This window comes from Haliaeetus albicilla, chromosome 1, assembly GCF_947461875.1.
Source record: "Haliaeetus albicilla chromosome 1, bHalAlb1.1, whole genome shotgun sequence".
Lineage (NCBI taxonomy): Eukaryota > Metazoa > Chordata > Aves > Accipitriformes > Accipitridae > Haliaeetus > Haliaeetus albicilla.
The window spans coordinates 31,637,764-31,654,137 of record NC_091483.1 but is presented as its reverse complement, the minus strand read 5'-3'; the positions used below and the strand labels follow the sequence as shown (position 1 = coordinate 31,654,137).

At 39.3% G+C, this 16,374-nt stretch overlaps 1 protein-coding gene across 1 annotated transcript in view; it reads left to right on the top strand.

The window, feature by feature from the left end:
- BMPR1B (bone morphogenetic protein receptor type 1B) overlaps positions 1–16,374 on the top strand; it is a 259,034-nt gene that overhangs the window by 92,667 nt on the left and 149,993 nt on the right. The window contains exon 3 of the mRNA XM_069784232.1: positions 5,741–5,802. The gene's annotated coding sequence lies outside the window, so the exon portion shown is untranslated. The remainder of the gene's footprint in view (positions 1–5,740; positions 5,803–16,374) is intronic.

Here is a 16,374-nt window from a genome sequence, read left to right as displayed (position 1 = left end):
AAAATTCCTATCTGAATAGAAAGTTTGAACAGCTGAAAAAAATCACGGGAATATGTGTATATGTATAGGGTGCTTTTGCAGGGAGGCAGAGGAGGTGTTGATTTGTTAGGGGCCCTGATATCTTCAGAGGAAACCTAAAACAGTTGTGTGTTTAGGCACTTTGATTTTCTTTGAAATGAATCCTTTTCTCATAATTTAAAAGCAAACTGTGCATAATACAGGCTCTTAGCCAGCATGCTGGTCTTTATAGGGCAGAAAGCAAATACTTTACTTAGGGGACAGGATGCAAACCTTTTACTTCTATGTCAGAGCAGCATCTCCTGCAAAATAGTCCTCAAGGTGTGACTGAGACTGCCCTTGTCGTAGCATCAAACCAAGAGCATGCACCATTGCCACCCAGGGTGTGAGGTTTTAGCCGGTATTTGGAGTTGTGTTTCAGTGGACAGGTGGAAGTAATGACGACAATAAGAATGTCTTTGATGCCATATTTAGCAAGTGCTCTTTTCCTAAAGTGGGAAGATCAAACAACAGGAAGCAGTTTCCTCGCCTGTAATATGAAACTTGGCTTCGCATCCAGCACTCCGTCTGAAAAATCTGCCTCTCTTTTGCAGGGAGGAACAAACTGTTGATTTCCCTGCTGCCTGTGACTTCCCTGTTGAGTTTGCTCCTCCATGCAAGTTAAATGCAGGAAATACACCTGGAACCAAGTCAGCTCCTCGCCCCTTTAAGTACATCTGTACTATCACAGTTGGAAGAGCCTGAAAGCCTCCTGCCCCTTCTAGGAAGCTTATGCCTTGGCTGTGCTTAGGGCAAGCAAAGTAAATCCCCAAGTTAGGGAAATCTGGCCGTGGACTGAAGGCTACTGCATTTTTGTCCCCATGAGTGATGTGCTCCAAAACCCTGATGGTTATTGAATGTAAGGCAGAGATCACACCAGGTGGCCCAGAACTGCAGAATTTTGACGAGTGTATCTGTCAGAGAGAGCAGAATTGTAGCTTACTGTTCACGCTGGTCTTTGAGTGGTGACTTTCATTGTCTCAGCTGGCATTTAACAAAGAGCATTCTAATCATCCTCCATTTAGTTCAGTGGCTAATAAACACATCAACTTTGGAAAGGGTAGTGTTCACTCATAGTCAAACCTCCTCTAAGGCATTGAGAAAGATAAACACTGAAAAGTAAGGATATCCTACTGGTCCAACTAGATGACTGTTGTCTACTTAAGAACTACTCACCTGCAGGAGTCAAATACAATAAATCTATCCTGTAGACCTGAGCCCCTCAGTTATATGCCCTTTAAAACAGGGACCCACATAGGAGGTACCTTTTGCTCCTGCTGACTTGTCGTGTATTGTCTGTTGTCACATACTCTCTCTACTGTAAATCTAAACCGTAAGTGAATTACGAAAAGAGGCGAGAGAGAATACTCATTCTATAAACTGAATGGAAAATTTTGGTTCCACATGTAATATTATATTTCTTTTGTCTTTATTGTGACTAACAGTGGTAGAAGACATAGGATATGTACCTGAGTTGTGTACATGTGGATGAGTTAATGTTTGCAGTGACTCAGAGTTGTAAACATAAGCTGGCATATGCTGTTCAAGCTTGAGTCTAGCAGTGCTGTCTTTTTTCATGCTTTTTGTATTAAAACTATGTTTGACATATCATGTTTTGGTTGAGGTGCCAGTTTGGAGTTCGGTAATGCAGCGTGTATGTATTCAGAACAACAAGGGTCAGTTTTTGCACTTCCATTTTTTTCTGCCATTGAAAGGCATCTGCTTATTAGTCTGAAACCTTCAGGGATCCCCTGCTGTCATTTTTCAGCCATGAACATCTTGCTAAAATTTATTCAAACTCAGCATTCCATATTGAGTTGCTGGCATTACCGGATTGTTCTTCCTGTTAGGACTTGCTTGATTTGAACGAACAGAGTGCAGCCACCTCCCAGTGATGCCCAATGTACCAGTGACTTGTGGTTACAAGCATAAGGGAATAGTGCAGTGGCTACCAGCAAAGGACAACTTGGCATGTTACGCTATTCATGCGTTTTCTAGTGGCTGGATTTTGAAATCCTTATGTTATCCAGGAGGATGTGCAGAAACATCTCATGAATAGTGACATGTATAAACCAGCCAAAGTAATTATTAGGCAGTGCATATTCATGTGACTACTATAATGCTTGTAATTATGTTGAATATAGTGTTAGGTGCACATATTTGTAATATTTGAATAATGGAAAATATATTTCCTATATTTTAATAGCTTCTTAGCTATTAAAATACTCTAGTATTTTATATACTAGAGGTATATTTGGTCTATTTTCCATAGACATATGGGTAAACATACAGCATGGTGTTCCTCTGTTTGGTAAAGGAAAGAGCAAATATAAAGAAATTCCTCTTTTATTTATGTAGATAAGTTTCACATCAGTGGGTGGAAGGGAAAAGGCCAAAAATATTTTTATGCCTGTAAGTTGGATTTCAGTTAGCACAAGCACTATTGTGTGTGATCTCTTAATTTATGTGTGTGGCAAACTCAAAGGTGAGATGACCCAGATCTGATTGCGATCTTGTATCAATGTAAAGCAGATGGACAGCAGCATCTCCCCATGCAGCCACGACGCTCTTGTTGGTGGAAGTCAGCCCGAGATCAGAATCTGAAAAATTTACATATTCTGGATAAGAAGGTGAAACTTTATATTTCATGTTGCTAGTTTTGAAGGAACTCTAAAAGAAACCATGTCTCAGTTTTCTACTATCTCTTTTTCTTGTGCTGTTAAGTACAAGGAAAAACTAAGCTAAGACATTAGCATAAAATAAAAGGCTGTCTGGTACTTCAGAAAAGGAAACTACTCTGAACAGCCCATCTACTACTAGAGGGGCATACAACTGTGTCTCTGCAATAAATGTACCACATGGTGCCTCATGTCCTCTCTGAGCAGGCAAAAAGGCATTTCTGAACTGAGCGTGGTCATCGTCACTGGAGGCAGAGTTTGTTGTTATAGAGAGTTCTCCTCTGTGTTCAGGATGGACAATAAGTATACTAATGTGATGAATTTTTGGCCCTTTTGACTTTTTCAGGATACTGGTTTATTGTAATGGAACACTTGCATGAACTTGTGCCACATATGCCTTTTTCAGATATTGCTGGGTAAAAAGCTGCAAATTGCCAAGAACTGGCTTCTGGGGTACAAATGTGAATTTCACTAGTCTTTTTATATAAGGTTAAATTAAAGCAAAACCAAGGGAAAGACCTCCAAGGTCTTTGTTTAAAAAAAAAAGGAGACCAAGTGTGTTGTGAATGTTAGGCTTGTGAAGATCTTAATATAGGAAATAATGCCCTAAAAGAAACAAGGGTCTTAGCCTTTGCTCAGATGTGACGAGTATCCTTGACCTAAAGTCCAGAAGTACTAGATTTTCTTTACAAACAGGATGTGCCTTCTGAATGTGGATGAGGAATCAGGCAAATCAGCCAGAATAAATAATAAAATGTTGCTTGGAGGCGTAAGGCAAGGTTGCAATCCAACAGGACTTTAAAATTACACAGGCTTTAAAATGAAGATAAAATAATACAAAAGTACTGCAGCTGATTTTAGAATTGAGTTAGGCACTGGATTGTATTTCTTGTATGGTTTCAAGCAAATAACTGAAACTCTAGGCTTCTATTTCCCATACATGAATACAATGAGATAGTGTTTCTTACTTTCATTAGAGAAGTGAACATTGTTTCTTAAAAAATTATTCTCTGTGATTTATTCATATTGTATGGGTTTTTTGGGCGGTGGGTGGGGGATTAAGTTATGTTGCCTTGTAAGCATCTTTGTGGAAATGTTTTCATGGCACTATGGAAACAAAGATATTCTCTTGAGTCCCAAATTAAAATTCTTGCATTGTACATTTGGGCAACTTTAATCTGTAATGTAGCTTAATGAAAAGTTATCAAGGAATATTTTAGTTATTTTATAGAGAATACTGAAGAAACAATTTCGTTTGTTTTCCTCAGGTTATTTCTACATTTAGACTGTGACACTCCATTACTGTGGATCTTATTAATGTAATCTTACATGAGTTTTTGAAACTTCCATGTAAACTATGTGTTTTTATTGCAAACAGTTGGGTTTTGGTTTTGTATTGACTGACTATATAAAATCTTCCAAATGTGTAAATATACGTTTTCAAAATATTACTGAATGAACTATTTTGTAATGTCCCTGTCTTCCTCCAATTTTACCAGAGGTAACAGAAGTTATGCTAAAGGAATTAGAACTTTTTGAGACCACCTCCCATTTCTACGTCTGTGTGTGATTTTGATTGTATTGAATTCAGAGCAGAAATTAATGCAGTGAAGGAATGTAGTGCAAAAGCCTGGATCTGGATGATTGGCTTTCCTCGCAGTTTTCCCACACCAACCTAGACTTTCGAGGTAGAGATCCTCCTCTTCAAAAATGACTCGGACAAAGTGCAAATTCTTTGTTTCCTGAAGTGTCGTTGTTTAGGCCAACAAACATGCAGGTCAATGTGCAGGTTGCAGAACCGAAATTGAACACCAGCTCAGTTTCCCTGAAGTGTAATTCGAGGCTTGTGGTTGCCTGTCCAGCTTGGAGAACCAGCAGTGAGAACAAAGGCTCAACACCGGTTCCTTCAGATATTTGAGCAGCAAAATGCTGTTACTTTACCACTGTTTTCTTCTGCTGGTATTTGGCTCAGTGCTTCACTGTTTAGGTAGGCCAGGTGTAAATTTGTCATGATGGTTATGCCAGCAAATTCTCCTAGAACAGAGGCAACTTGTGCTGTCCCTATGTAGGTAACTTGAAGAAGAAAAAAAAAAAAAAAAAAAAGATGATTTGAGCTTTGCAGGTGTTCATATAGACTGTCTCTTACAACAAAGCTTCTTGGTCTGACTACAAGTCAGTCTCTTTAAAATCAAGTCAGCAAACAGTCCTCTGTGAACAATAAATGAAAAATGTTACGCAAGTGTGGCAGCAGATGCAGATTAAAGAGCAGTAGATGTGAAACCTAATGGTGTTTTCAGCAAGACATATAAAAGATTAAACTCATAGCTTCTGCCCTCAGATGGCGATGGTGCATATGAATGTGTGCTGTCTTGACGTGAATGTCTTTGAAGTGTGATTGCTGCTTTTTGGATGGGGAGCCTTTTTTGGTCACTAGAAACTCAGGCTCATAGTGTTTTGTTTAGCTGCATTTCAGGATGCTAATTAATAATTGCGCTTCACAGAGTGTTCACTAGGATGTAATCAGATCTGTGATTTAAGTGAGTATGTTTTTTTGTTTGCTGTTTTTACTGAAGAGCTTATTAGATGTTGATGGAAGTTGAGTGCATCTGGGCCCAATCATGCACCTCTTCCTGAAGCACCTAATTCAATTGATTGTGTTGTTTAGTGACAAGAAATACAATGTCAGCAGGACCTTAATTTTTTAATCTATCTAACCACAACATAAGCATTGTGAGTAATGCATAGAGGTAGATCAAAACTATTAGATCTCCATGTCTGCGCAGAAACACTGGAAAAGGAAAAAGGTGTATATACACACTCTTATTAGTGTGTATATGTAATATTGTACAATTACTGCTTGACATGTGTCTCCATAAAAGATGTGGCACACCATGATGATAGTTAAAATTTTATCTGTCAATTCACTCAAGTGTGATTGAATTATAATGCTCATGTTAAATGCACAATATCAATCGTAACTGATATTTCTTTCTGCTCTGTTGCAGATTACACCATCTTACTTAAACTGCGAGACAGTAATATTTCTTGAAAGTTAAGAGTTCTGCAGGTAAGGACTGATTTAAGTAATTTTCTTTCTATAAAGACCATTGCTGCTAAGCACCAGCATGAAGTAAATGCAGAGGACAGTTGCTGTTTGTGACCTACACTTTGAAAAGCTGAAGAAAAATCACCTGAGATGTTCATGGTGATACAGGCTGTAGTAAACAGGCTAATTGAGAAAGACACATGTATGCACGTTTGGTTAATCTTACTGTTTTGAATGCTTGGTACCTAGGATGTCTTTCAAGAAGGGATTGGTAAAGAATTGTCTTCTGACAGAAAAATGGGAGCCAGATGAGAAAGTGGCTGGAGGTAACGGGCAGCACTGACACCAGGTTTTAGCAGCTTGACTCGGGTGCAGGCTGCTTGTCGTTGTCCATCTCATATTTTCAAAGAAGCATTGGTAGACCTAAACTTCATGTTCAGGAAATGTCCCTAGTCCCCTTGGGGTTATTACTAAATAATAGCATGCCCAGCAAGCTGAGTTGTCATTCTTTGACTGATGTCTCCCCTGGGATAAACAAGCAGTAGTTCTCCAGAGCGAAAAATCAGCAGCTCTTTGTTTAAACAATCTGTTAAAACTCCTGCCTTGTGCTTAAGAAAAAGGATTTGAGGCTTTTCAGGAAGATTGTTGAAAGATTAAATAATTACTCTGCTCATTATGGGAAAAGCCCCAGTTTGCTGGAGATGGTGCTGTAAAGCCATATAGTCACAGCTGACATAAAAATAAAATGTAAGTTTTGCCTTGGCACATAATGGGGTGGGGGTTGTGCTTATTTTACTTCTAATGCAGACTGGTACAATGCAGGTAAGCAGTTCACTCAACTGCAAGTAAAGGAGAGAGAAATATGTTAATTTGGTATATGTTTACATAACATATGAAAATACCCTTTAAGTTATGAACTGTCAACCCAGTTTTCTAAGGTAATGAAAATTGTGAGCTGTTCAACCTACAGAGCCCTTGCCATCCTTTCAGTTTCTTCCATTTATACACATCTATTTCATCTTAGAGCTTATAAACAAAATACAGGAAGTTGTTGAAATGGATAATTAAATATTTTTCCATACAGAGATAGCTCTTCCTGACTGCACTGTATTCTGTTACCTTGCCTGAGTATCATAAAGAGCCTGAAATTGAGAAATTGTGTTGAAATTCCTTTGGGTTCGTATTCTTGGAACTTTTCCTAGAGCAATTTCACGACTTAATTTGCATTTGGTGTTAGAAAATTTATAAGACTCTGGTGCTTTGTTACTTATGCCTAGGTTTTGAAAGGAAAAAGAATGAATGCCTGTTAAGTTTAAAATAAAATTGTAGCCTTTTCTTATAAAACTGGACATGTTATCATTGAAGTGCCAGTAAGTTGCATGGAGGTATTAAGGAAATAAAAAGCTATCTGTTATCTTCCAAAGCTTATAACCTAAACAAATGAATTAAGCATAATCTTTTCTATGTTAAACTTTATTTATATAGGAACATGGTATATAAGAATTTTTAAGACTGTTAAAATGCTATTAATTTTCTCTGTTCTGTTCCAAATCTTTGTCTTGCCATGCCTGTAGAAAATGATTATTTTTCTTGATAGATGTTAAGCAGATTTTAAACTGAGTTTAGAAATATTTCCTTTTACAAGAAACTCTTTTTTGTTGGTGTTGGTTTTTTTTTTTTTTTTGTTGGCTGTTGGTTTTGAATCTTTTTAAGATTAGTAATCTATTTACCATATGTAACTACATGAAAGCAAACGTTCCTGCTTTTCCAATATCCTAGTTTATTGTTTATCTGCTTGAATCTGAGTAGAAATGAGTACAAAGATGATAATAGTACCAATTTAATTGCATGGATGTGTACATTGCATTTGGTTGTACATCTGCATAGATGTAAATGGCTTTACTGCTTCACACTGAAGACCTTCTGAAGGTCATTGGATTACTCCCTGCTTAAAATGTCTCCCTGAAAGAAGGGGGTACCTTAGACATCTTATATTATGTGTCTAGCCAGTTCAGTCTTTTTAGGAGGAAAATGCACTGGTAAATTAAACACAGAAAGAACCATGAGTAGGTCCATGCTTTTTCTATGTAATTCCCACACTATTCCTTGTTTTTAGAATTATACTTGCGTAATACAAAAATCTTGAGCTGGCATATGCTACGTTATAGGATTCTGCCTGTAAAATGCTACAGAAGACTGTCCACTCTTTTAGTAGTAGCTTTTTAACACTTGACCATTTATAATTCAAATCAATCTTTGAAGTTTTAGTGACTACTTAATTTTTTAATGCCCTCCCTTATGTGGTGGTTGAAGTAGCTCCAGTGGGTTGTACTGGTTGTGTCTGCCACTGCTCTACCAATACAGGGAACTGTTGTACTTCAAAGGCTGTATATAAATATTTTATTTGTGTATCTGCACTACCATTTATTACTGGAAAAATCAATGAGAAGAAAAAGTAATAATAAGTCTGGTGCTTCATGCATTGTGCACCTGAAAAAAGCATTGGAGCTTGGTTTTGTTTTGAGAAGGACTTTAACTTAATTGTGGTTATTCCACAGATATTTCTTCTGTGGAAAGAAGAAATAATAATATAATAAGAAATAATAACATCAAACCTAATAACTTCAGCTGAAAGCATTTTCTGCTAATATTTCACATGGAACCAATGCAGCTGAGATACAGATATGGAAATATTCAGAAAACTGTTGCTCCATGGCCTGGGCTTGAAACTACACTGATTCTTGAATTGACTCTTATTAGGCTCATAGTGAGTGGTCTCAGGGAGGACAACCACCTGAAACCTATTTCTTTTGGGTAGGGGAGACCAGGGAGGAAGAAGACAGAGGGAGGTCTCATGTGATTTAGCTTCATAAACTGGTGTCACAGACAGTGTCATGAGAAAAGTAGTGGCAGCCCAAGGGAAATAGAAGGAGGGTGAGGGTGGGACTGGGAGAGGAGAGCAGAGTAGTCCCTTCAGTGGCAACCTACTGTTGTCTACGCTCAGCTGTCTCATAAAACTGCTCTTTGCAAATTGGCGAGGAATCCTCCAGTCTGCTGAGCAGAGCAGAATAAAGGGGCGAGTGTCTTACTAGTGTCGGACCCCATGAAACATCTTCATCCCACTAGCTCCCCAAGAAAAATACTCCCCGAGACTCCCTCCAGCTCAGAGCTCTTTTAAGACTCCTGTTCTTCCTCCTCCTGAATCCTTTTGGCAGATTCAATTTACGTCACACTCCGGGGATGTGATTAATTTCCTATTATTGGCCCAGTCCTGCAAACCTCTTGCACTCATGGTTGGCAAGTGTGCTGCTGCATCTCGGTATAGATGAGTTCTGTTCCTGCACATTCAACTTAAGGCAAGTTTACTATATGGGAAGATACACCCAAACTATGTTTGCTTTAGAATGTGAAATCTACCCTAGTAAAAGACTGCATAATTTTACTCGGTATAGAACTTTTAAGCAGTTTTTACCATATGCCTTAGTATCATAATTTTAAATTAGATTTGCTCAAAATGGAAATCCAGATTCAAGCTGACATCATAACATATGACCTCCAGTAGCTATGAAAATTGAAAGCATGAGACAGGGGCATTAATCACTGAATAGTTTATAAGCTGGCCCTGAATGTTCATCTGAAATGTTAATGCTATTTTATTATATCCAATAACAGCTTAAAGTCAAAATTTATGAATACTATGGGGTGCCGAAGATAAGGCATTCAGACTCATTTTATTGTACTCTGGCTCAAATCTTTAGAGCCTTTAGTTAAGTGCACACAACTACTTGTATGCCTAACCATGCTTTTAGTGCATGCTTTTCTTTTACTGGGACTGAAAACATGAGCAAGACAGTAAAGATCTGATTTGGCATCTAGACTTGTGTGAACTCAGAAATTTGTTTGTACATACCCAGTTGCAGGAAGAAGTGTTAAATGGCCTCAGCATGGATGTGTCTGTGAAGTTAGGGTCGTTGTTTTCTGGGGCTTTTTAGTTTGCTTAGCAATTTGAATTTTGGTTTGGAGTTCTTCTAGTAATTCTTTTTTGTAGAGATAGTTGTAGCAGTAGTGTTGAATGTAGTTTAATATGGAGTATAATGAAAGCAATTGAACTTACATATGCATAACTGACCAGAGCTGTAATCAAGCAGATCTTTTCAGATGGCTTGATGGAATTATCACTTTAAACCAATTTGTAGTTTCATTACTCTTTTGAGTCTCAAGGTATTTTCATTGATTTTGTTTGTTTGTAGCTGGTATTTTACAATTAACAAGTAAAAAAAAAATTTGATAGTTTGAAAAGAAAGAAATTTAAGAATGTCATATTAACTTTCATTTGAATTTTCATTACTTTCCAAACTATTCATGGCTGCCATTGAGTTGAGGGTCTCCCCTCTTGTTTTGAAGAATATAATTCTTGCTCCTTCTGCCCACACAGTATACAAGTTAAAACTTTCCCTGTGGTATTTGTGTCCAGTTTGTTTTGGTCTCCGTATTTTTATCGAGACTTAAAAATATTAAACATGATCAGTCTGGCTTTACTTTTCCAGCTCCTGAATATGCAAAAAGTCAGCTTGAATGTTTAAAGAATGTGGGGTCAAAATATGATCTCACATTAGCAGAAGTATATGCATATTGTGCTAAGTACTTCTACATGTGTTAGGAAGACATATTTAGGCCACCATCAGAAAAACCTTTCTAATGAAAGCCTTAGGGAGGAAGGCATAGCTTGTCAGAAATGGGAGAACATGAAGATAATTTTTGAGACATCCAGATAACAACAAAACTTACCTGTTTTCTACCATAAACCCTTCTCTTTTCAATGTACCCCAGGGGAGAGAAGGATAATGTTTGAGCAAGCCTTGGGTTGTGCAGTTTGGAGTGATATGCAAGCAAGCTGAAGCAAGAGGTGCAAACTTGCTAGGGCCCAGGAGCAGCATCATATAAATGAAAAATGTTTGATTGCTAATTACAGGTCAAATGGAGTGCCTGGACGGGACTCCCCTTAGCTGCATGCTTTAATCCCCAAGTTGGAGGTGGGGGGAAAACCCCAACAAAACACCCTTCCTAATGAGCTGAATTTTATACCTGGTGTTTAAATGTCTCGCTTGTCAATGCAGAATCTTTTGCTGGGAGAGCTTCTTTGTTCCTACGTAGCTTGAGCCAGTGATTTCAAAACAGATTGAAATGCTTTTATAGGTGAAAATGAGCTTAATTGACAGTGAGCTGGTTGTGGCTTTTGTATTTTGCTTTATTGGGTAGTTCCAGTAGTAAACTGAATTTATTGAAGTAAATCTATGAAATGACCTTAATTGCCTGTTCTCAATATTTTTAAGGAACTCCACTCTTTGCCTCTTTTTATTTTAATGTAAGGTACATGGTGCAGCTTGTATACACATATTGTTTGAAGGCTTTGAATGGCTTGCCTGTCTGATCCATTTTAATAGATTCCAGCCTTTTTCCATGACATCATTATTGTAACAGACTTCCTAGAAAATATGAACAGCTGCTGTGTATTTTTTTCCTGTGTTTTATATTAAAACTGTAGCAGCTTTTCCGTTCTCTACAAATGACAGCAATAGGCTCGTCTGATGTAAAACAAAATGAAAAAAAGTAAAAGTAAGGAGCTGCAATACTGTTAACAGGCCAGTAATGTAACAGGTCCCCATGTATGAATTGTTTCATAATGCAATAAGGGATTACTTATGCTGCTGTCATACCGGTCAAAGGTTGGTCCCATTTCCTTTCCCCCTTCCCCCTGAACTAAACTGTGCATCATTAAAGATGATGAAAACAGTACTGTACTCAGCTTCCTGGCCCAGATGGCAATTTGCATGAAGAATTTTATTGTATATTTTTTTCCTAATATCATTCTTAGGCAGACTGTGCATAGAGGTTTTAAAGTTCTTTTCAGTTCTTACAGTTCAGGTCAAGGAGACTCGCTTCATTGTTTCTCTGTACATCCTGGCATTCAGGGTTGGTTTAGAGGCCACTTTACATGGAGCCTAGAGTATTAAATAAAACTAGGAATTCATCAGTCTTGTTGGTACACCTAATTTTCTATCTGGCTCCATCTGTAAATAGCTGAAAGGTGTCAAAGAATGATGTAGGCCTTTAGATCATTATATTGCGATTTGTCTGGAATACCTCGACCGGAGTTTTAGTATCTTTTAGGTGACTTGGACAAACCAATGCTGAAGTCATTCAGCAATAACTGCATTGGATTTAACAAAAATAGCAGGTATAAACAAAACCTATCCTTTACGTGGCTCTAGATAGAAATGTGCAGCGCTGCGCGGTCTAGCGAGGTGCTTGTAGGTCACTCCTGCCATCCAGCAAGCCGGGAGTTAACAGCCAACTCTGGTCTCACCTGGGTGCTCCAGCTGGACTAAGGAGACCACACTGATTGTTGTTGGAACCAACTGCTGCTTAGAGAAATCTGCACAATCCCCTGTAAAGTCCAGCTTCTTGTTAGCTGGGGTGGGTTTTGCTTAATGGTTCTGCAACCAGATCTCAACTTCAGCCAATCTTTTTCTTTTCTGTGTTCCTCTACAATTCTCTTCAGGCTTGGCACCTGTCTAGAGGATCCAAAAGTCAGACTGGGCTACTGGGGAAATGCCCAACCTGTGTAATTCAGTATATGGTTCCAGTAATGCATGAACTTTGCTGCCCCCAGGGTTGCTTAATCCCACATGTCATGGTTTAAGCCCAGCCAGCAATAAAGCACCACCAGGCTGCTCACTCACTCCTTGCCACCCCGGTGAGATGGGGAGGAGAAGATATAACAAAAGGCTCATGGGTCCAGACAAAGACAGGGAGGGATCACTCACCAGTTATGGTCATGGCAAAAAGCAGATTTGACTTGGGGGGAAAAAAAACCCAAATCAATTTAATTTGTTATCAATCAAATCAGAGCAGGATAATGAGAAATAAAACCAAATCTTAAAACACGTTCCCCCCACCCCTCCCTCCTTCCCAGCTCAACTCCACTCCCGGTTCTCTCTACCTCCTCCCTCCCAGCGGCGCAGGGGGACGGGGAATGGGGGTTGGGGTCAGCTCATCCCACCTTGTCTCTGCCGCTCCCTCCTCCTTAGGGGGAGGACTCCTCACTTGTTCCCTGCTCCAGCGTGGGGTCCCTCCCACAGGAGACAGTCCTCCACAAACTTCTCCAATGTGAGTCCTTCCTGTGGGCTGCAGTCCTTCATGAACTGCTCCAGTGTGGGTCCTTTCCACGGGCTGCAGTCCTTCAGTCACAAACTGCTCCAGCACGGGCTTTCCCACGGAGTCACGGCCATCTTGGGGGGCCTTTGACTGCTCTGGCGTGGGGTCCTCCCCGGGCTGCAGGTGGGCATCTGCTCCCCCGCTCCCCTCCACGGGCTTGGGGGACACAGCCTGCCGTCTCACCACGGGCTGCAGGGGCAGCCCCTCCTTCTTCACTGACCTCAGTATCTCCATCGGGGTTCCTCTCACGTTCCAATCCCCTTACTCACTGCAGGTTCCCCTTCTTAAATCTGTTCTCCCAGAGGCGCGACCACCATCACTGACGGGCTCGGCCTGGGCCAGAGGCGGGTCCGACTTGGAGCCGGGGAAGCTTCTAGCAGCTTCTCACAGGAGCCACTGCTACCAAAACCCCTCCACACAAACCCAAAACACTGTGATAGATCCTGGCTGTGGTGCTCAGCTGTACTGAGGGATGTGTGGTGCAGAAGCGTGCTGAGTATGAATCGCTGTAGGAAGTGGGTCCCAGCTGCAGTACGAGAGCTTGGGTGCCAATTTGGGGTATTTGGTGTCCCGGAGTGCCCAGCAGGCTCCAGCCCTGCACCGACTTGTGTGGGAAGCGTGGCCGGTCTGACCTGGGGGAGGGCATGCTGGGGCCTGGCTGACTTAAAGACCAGCCAAGCCTTACGATGTAATATGGCCACAAAATGACTCATCATCAATGAATGCCGTTGTCTCAGTCCTGTGTCTTTTGGGGTGCTTTCTCCCTTCATTTGAAAATAAGACACCTGTGTATTGTCTCCTGTGTGGGAAAAAAATGCAGCAACTAAGTACTTCTCTTTGTGAGGCAGGGAGATGGTTTATGCCCCAGGTAGGTGACTGTGAGCTGATTGAAAAATACTGAAGCAAAATCGATACTAACCTTGCAATGAGAAGCTAGATAAGGACAGGGCTACTTTGTCCCTGTTTGTGGTATTCATCAAATGGTGCCCATTTTGTGGCTCCATATAGAGAAATAATTTCATGAAAGAAATAACTAATGCCTTCTGGGCATTATCAGTTACAAGGCCGCCTTCATCTATTAGGAACTTTACAAGAGACTGCTTGACCTGTTCTCTGTTCATGTCCTAAAGCAGACTTCAAAGCACGTAATATATAAATAATATTAATGCAAATTATTATTAGCCCAGATGTGGCAGAACATATGAAAATTACCCTCTGTTTTATAGCCATGGGCGGCCTAAACCAACATGTGAGTATATAATGTGACTGATGCCATGCTCGCACTAGGGTGGTACTGCTAACAAAATTCCAATTTCATTCCAACGTTAAATAATTTCTGAAACTCATTTTTTTGTCATCTTCTTCTTGTTTACATTGAAATGAGTGTAAAAAGTCTGATGTTCAGTGGAACATAATCTGTGTATCATTTTCACTTAGTTTTTACAGGTAATTAGAAAGCAAAGTGAAGAAACAGCATGTTATGTCTTATCATACCACTTACGCTCTGAGGAAAGTGTCTTTCTCATTACCCTAAAATTCCCCAATATGGGGAAAGCTCTAGGGACTTACTTGTATTGATTTTGGCTTACTGTTTTTCTATTTTAAAGCATGCAGAAATTAATTTTTTCCTTCCCCTTCCCTCAACCCCCATATCATTTTAGAAATTATAGCTCTCTGGTATTACGTTTCTAGTCAGTCTGGCGTATTTCAGGTGTACAAACAGGCTGTGGATTGTTTTATTAGTTCATTTCAGTAAATAAACTTTAGAAAATCGTTTTTCCATTTCCTACCCCCCCCCCGAAGAAGGTTCCAGAGAGTAATTCATATTTGCATAAATATATATTAATAGATTTTAAATAATGTCAGGGATAAATATTTGCCAGCTCAGCTTATAAAAATTTTACCTACAAAATAAATCTCTTTTGTAGCTGCTATTTTTATTTAAGAAATGCAAAACATCAAGCATCCTGTAGACACGAAACACTTTATTATGGAAAATAATTTTGCAGTCACTGATACATATACTCTACAATACACACAACATCAAGTAATTTAATGATAATGACCATGTCTGTTCTGATCTGTATGGCAAAGCAAAACTATGGAGAAATTCCACTGAAATTAATGTAATTAATCTGGAGTTACAGCACTGAGTCAAATAAAAATATGGATCATGCATTTGTATTTTGAATACAGAGAGATCTGGAAAATAAGTTCTACCATTCTTCAGATATGTCATGAAAAATGTTTCCCATTTTGCTTTGTAGACCTCTGACATAAAACTCGAAATATGTCTTGGCAACAGAATATATCCAAAAAATGTAATTCACTGAAAAAATTACTTAACTGTGGCTTTCCTATTGAGACCCTTCTTACAGTGATAAACCTGAAACCGTTATTATAGTGAAAACATGAACGTTTGATTGAGAGGAGAGGACAATAAAGAGTGTTTAAATACAGTCTGTTTTATAAATAAATAACAGTAACTTGTATGTTGAGGGCGAGAATTGATTTTTCTCATTTGCTGTACAGATGCTTTTCAATTAGATTTGTGCTAAAGTTAATGGCAGACTATGGGAAGAAAAGTATGTCTTAATTAGCTCAACATGAGCTTTCAGATATTTATTGCATCTCCTAGCATCAGTTCCTCCCTGTGAAGCAGGTCAGTCAGCTACTTCATCTGTTCTACCAGAACTACTCAGAACATCAAAATATGAAAGACACAAAGACTTTCCTGAGGCCCACAGTATTTGAAAGTCTTTACTTACCTCTTTGTGTTTTTCTCTCTGTTATGTAAATGTGTATCCTCATGATAAACCCTTTACAGTGCAGTTCACGTGTTGGAGTATCACTTGCCAAGACCAGTCCTAGTAAGCGTGGCAGTGTTGCCACGGTGTAGGAGAAAGTTTGTGGCTGTGTCTTGAAAATAACTTTATCTTATTAGTCCTATTTAAAAATCCCCTATGGGGATTGTTTTACTACTCCTTCAGTAGATACTTGAGAATTTGTGCTCTTCTGGCATTTCCTAATATTGTGGTACATGTCATACTTGGAGACTATTCTGATAGTTGATGTGAATGATAATAAGAGGGCTTGGGGTTATTTGGGGGGAGGGGGGAGGGGTTTTTTTTGCCTTCATCACCATCAGCTTTACGCTGTCCCATGTTGACAATAAGTATAATTTATAATAAGTTGTTGCCTTTAAAAACAGTAACCTGTTCTCTGTGAAATGCAGAGAAGTTGTCGCCTGTTAGACCAAATGCAGAAGTCTATGCTGCAAATCATCAGTACAACCAAAATGTAATAGTATCGCTGGTGTAGCCATGATGTTCAAAGACTTAAGTGGGGCAGGGTTTGGAGGGAGAGGTAATATCT